Raw genomic sequence first — 5,699 nt, 5'->3', positions numbered from 1 at the left:
TTTAAAATAAAATTTTAATTGACTGTATTTGAAGAATTACTTTAATTATTTTAATGCGTAATTATTAAAATTTTTCATAATGCTAAGTCTATGTAAACTTAGGATTTGATGCAATATTTTTACAACTTTTATCTATTTTAAAATAAAATTTTAATTGACTGTATTTGAAGAATTACTTTAATTATTTTAATGCGTAATTATTAAAATTTTTCATAATGCTAAGTCTATGTAAACTTAGGATTTGATGCAATATTTTTACAACTTTTATCTATTTTAAAATAAAATTTTAATTGACTGTATTTGAAGAATTACTTTAATTATTTTAATGCGTAATTATTAAAATTTTTCATAATGCTAAGTCTATGTAAACTTAGGATTTGATGCAATATTTTTACAACTTTTATCTATTTTAAAATAAAATTTTAATTGACTGTATTTGAAGAATTACTTGAAGAATTAATTTTTTAATGCGTAATTATTAAAATTTTTCATAATTTTTCTAAGTCTATGTAAACTTAGGATTTGATGCAATATTTTTACAACTTTTATCTATTTTAAAATAAAATTTTAATTGACTGTATTTGAAGAATTACTTTAATTATTTTAATGCGTAATTATTAAAATTTTTCATAATGCTAAGTCTATGTAAACTTAGGATTTGATGCAATATTTTTACAACTTTTATCTATTTTAAAATAAAATTTTAATTGACTGTATTTGAAGAATTACTTTAATTATTTTAATGCGTAATTATTAAAATTTTTTTAAAATAAAATTTTAATTGACATAAATTATTTTAATGCTAAGTCTATGTAAACTTAGGATTTGATGCAATATTTTTACAACTTTTATCTATTTTAAAATAAAATTTTAATTGACTGTATTTGAAGAATTACTTTAATTATTTTAATGCGTAATTATTAATGCGTATTATTTTAATGCGTAATTATTAAAATTTTTCATAATGCTTCTAATGTAAACTTAGGATTTGTAAACTTAGGATTTGATGCAATATTTTTACAACTTTTATCTATTTTAAAATAAAATTTTAATTGACTGTATTTGAAGAATTACTTTAATTATTTTAATGCGTAATTATTAAAATTTTTCATAATGCTAAGTCTATGTAAACTTAGGATTTGATGCAATATTTTTACAACTTTTATCTATTTTAAAATAAAATTTTAATTGACTGTATTTGAAGAATTACTTTAATTATTTTAATGCGTAATTATTAAAATTTTTCATAATGCTAAGTCTATGTAAACTTAGGATTTGATGCAATATTTTTACAACTTTTATCTATTTTAAAATAAAATTTTAATTGACTGTATTTGAAGAATTACTTTAATTATTTTAATGCGTAATTATTAAAATTTTTCATAATGCTAAGTCTATGTAAACTTAGGATTTGATGCAATATTTTTACAACTTTTATCTATTTTAAAATAAAATTTTAATTGACTGTATTTGAAGAATTACTTTAATTATTTTAATGCGTAATTATTTTAAATTTTTCATAATGCTAAGTCTATGTAAACTTAGGATTTGATGCAATATTTTTACAACTTTTATCTATTTTAAAATAAAATTTTAATTGACTGTATTTGAAGAATTACTTTAATTATTTTAATGCGTAATTATTAAAATTTTTCATAATGCTAAGTCTATGTAAACTTAGGATTTGATGCAATATTTTTACAACTTTTATCTATTTTAAAATAAAATTTTAATTGACTGTATTTGAAGAATTACTTTAATTATTTTAATGCGTAATTATTAAAATTTTTCATAATGCTAAGTCTATGTAAACTTAGGATTTGATGCAATATTTTTACAACTTTTATCTATTTTAAAATAAAATTTTAATTGACTGTATTTGAAGAATTACTTTAATTATTTTAATGCGTAATTATTAAAATTTTTCATAATGCTAAGTCTATGTAAACTTAGGATTTGATGCAATATTTTTACAACTTTTATCTATTTTAAAATAAAATTTTAATTGACTGTATTTGAAGAATTACTTTAATTATTTTAATGCGTAATTATTAAAATTTTTCATAATGCTAAGTCTATGTAAACTTAGGATTTGATGCAATATTTTTACAACTTTTATCTATTTTAAAATAAAATTTTAATTGACTGTATTTGAAGAATTACTTTAATTATTTTAATGCGTAATTATTAAAATTTTTCATAATGCTAAGTCTATGTAAACTTAGGATTTGATGCAATATTTTTACAACTTTTATCTATTTTAAAATAAAATTTTAATTGACTGTATTTGAAGAATTACTTTAATTATTTTAATGCGTAATTATTAAAATTTTTCATAATGCTAAGTCTATGTAAACTTAGGATTTGATGCAATATTTTTACAACTTTTATCTATTTTAAAATAAAATTTTAATTGACTGTATTTGAAGAATTACTTTAATTATTTTAATGCGTAATTATTAAAATTTTTCATAATGCTAAGTCTATGTAAACTTAGGATTTGATGCAATATTTTTACAACTTTTATCTATTTTAAAATAAAATTTTAATTGACTGTATTTGAAGAATTACTTTAATTATTTTAATGCGTAATTATTAAAATTTTTCATAATGCTAAGTCTATGTAAACTTAGGATTTGATGCAATATTTTTACAACTTTTATCTATTTTAAAATAAAATTTTAATTGACTGTATTTGAAGAATTACTTTAATTATTTTAATGCGTAATTATTAAAATTTTTCATAATGCTAAGTCTATGTAAACTTAGGATTTGATGCAATATTTTTACAACTTTTATCTATTTTAAAATAAAATTTTAATTGACTGTATTTGAAGAATTACTTTAATTATTTTAATGCGTAATTATTAAAATTTTTCATAATGCTAAGTCTATGTAAACTTAGGATTTGATGCAATATTTTTACAACTTTTATCTATTTTAAAATAAAATTTTAATTGACTGTATTTGAAGAATTACTTTAATTATTTTAATGCGTAATTATTAAAATTTTTCATAATGCTAAGTCTATGTAAACTTAGGATTTGATGCAATATTTTTACAACTTTTATCTATTTTAAAATAAAATTTTAATTGACTGTATTTGAAGAATTACTTTAATTATTTTAATGCGTAATTATTAAAATTTTTCATAATGCTAAGTCTATGTAAACTTAGGATTTGATGCAATATTTTTACAACTTTTATCTATTTTAAAATAAAATTTTAATTGACTGTATTTGAAGAATTACTTTAATTATTTTAATGCGTAATTATTAAAATTTTTCATAATGCTAAGTCTATGTAAACTTAGGATTTGATGCAATATTTTTACAACTTTTATCTATTTTAAAATAAAATTTTAATTGACTGTATTTGAAGAATTACTTTAATTATTTTAATGCGTAATTATTAAAATTTTTCATAATGCTAAGTCTATGTAAACTTAGGATTTGATGCAATATTTTTACAACTTTTATCTATTTTAAAATAAAATTTTAATTGACTGTATTTGAAGAATTACTTTAATTATTTTAATGCGTAATTATTAAAATTTTTCATAATGCTAAGTCTATGTAAACTTAGGATTTGATGCAATATTTTTACAACTTTTATCTATTTTAAAATAAAATTTTAATTGACTGTATTTGAAGAATTACTTTAATTATTTTAATGCGTAATTATTAAAATTTTTCATAATGCTAAGTCTATGTAAACTTAGGATTTGATGCAATATTTTTACAACTTTTATCTATTTTAAAATAAAATTTTAATTGACTGTATTTGAAGAATTACTTTAATTATTTTAATGCGTAATTATTAAAATTTTTCATAATGCTAAGTCTATGTAAACTTAGGATTTGATGCAATATTTTTACAACTTTTATCTATTTTAAAATAAAATTTTAATTGACTGTATTTGAAGAATTACTTTAATTATTTTAATGCGTAATTATTAAAATTTTTCATAATGCTAAGTCTATGTAAACTTAGGATTTGATGCAATATTTTTACAACTTTTATCTATTTTAAAATAAAATTTTAATTGACTGTATTTGAAGAATTACTTTAATTATTTTAATGCGTAATTATTAAAATTTTTCATAATGCTAAGTCTATGTAAACTTAGGATTTGATGCAATATTTTTACAACTTTTATCTATTTTAAAATAAAATTTTAATTGACTGTATTTGAAGAATTACTTTAATTATTTTAATGCGTAATTATTAAAATTTTTCATAATGCTAAGTCTATGTAAACTTAGGATTTGATGCAATATTTTTACAACTTTTATCTATTTTAAAATAAAATTTTAATTGACTGTATTTGAAGAATTACTTTAATTATTTTAATGCGTAATTATTAAAATTTTTCATAATGCTAAGTCTATGTAAACTTAGGATTTGATGCAATATTTTTACAACTTTTATCTATTTTAAAATAAAATTTTAATTGACTGTATTTGAAGAATTACTTTAATTATTTTAATGCGTAATTATTAAAATTTTTCATAATGCTAAGTCTATGTAAACTTAGGATTTGATGCAATATTTTTACAACTTTTATCTATTTTAAAATAAAATTTTAATTGACTGTATTTGAAGAATTACTTTAATTATTTTAATGCGTAATTATTAAAATTTTTCATAATGCTAAGTCTATGTAAACTTAGGATTTGATGCAATATTTTTACAACTTTTATCTATTTTAAAATAAAATTTTAATTGACTGTATTTGAAGAATTACTTTAATTATTTTAATGCGTAATTATTAAAATTTTTCATAATGCTAAGTCTATGTAAACTTAGGATTTGATGCAATATTTTTACAACTTTTCTCTTTTTAAAAACAAAATTTTAATTGACTGTATTTGATGAATTACTTTAATTATTTTAATGCGTAATTATTAAAATTTTTCATAATGCTAAGTCTATGTAAACTTAGGATTTGATGCAATATTTTTACAACTTTTCTCTTTTTTAAAATAAAATTTTAATTGACTGTATTTGAAGAATTACTTTAATTATTTTAATGCGTAATTATTAAAATTTTTCATAATGCTAAGTCTATGTAAACTTAGGATTTGATGCAATATTTTTACAACTTTTATCTATTTTAAAATAAAATTTTAATTGACTGTATTTGAAGAATTACTTTAATTATTTTAATGCGTAATTATTAAAATTTTTCATAATGCTAAGTCTATGTAAACTTAGGATTTGATGCAATATTTTTACAACTTTTATCTATTTTAAAATAAAATTTTAATTGACTGTATTTGAAGAATTACTTTAATTATTTTAATGCGTAATTATTAAAATTTTTCATAATGCTAAGTCTATGTAAACTTAGGATTTGATGCAATATTTTTACAACTTTTATCTATTTTAAAATAAAATTTTAATTGACTGTATTTGAAGAATTACTTTAATTATTTTAATGCGTAATTATTAAAATTTTTCATAATGCTAAGTCTATGTAAACTTAGGATTTGATGCAATATTTTTACAACTTTTATCTATTTTAAAATAAAATTTTAATTGACTGTATTTGAAGAATTACTTTAATTATTTTAATGCGTAATTATTAAAATTTTTCATAATGCTAAGTCTATGTAAACTTAGGATTTGATGCAATATTTTTACAACTTTTATCTATTTTAAAATAAAATTTTAATTGACTGTATTTGAAGAATTAC

The sequence above is a fragment of the Oppia nitens genome, unplaced genomic scaffold (assembly GCF_028296485.1).
Source record: "Oppia nitens isolate AA-2021 unplaced genomic scaffold, nextdenovo-longstitch-racon4-pilon3 scaffold31_pilon_pilon_pilon, whole genome shotgun sequence".
Taxonomy (NCBI): domain Eukaryota; kingdom Metazoa; phylum Arthropoda; class Arachnida; order Sarcoptiformes; family Oppiidae; genus Oppia; species Oppia nitens.
This window is presented reverse-complemented; position numbering follows the sequence as displayed.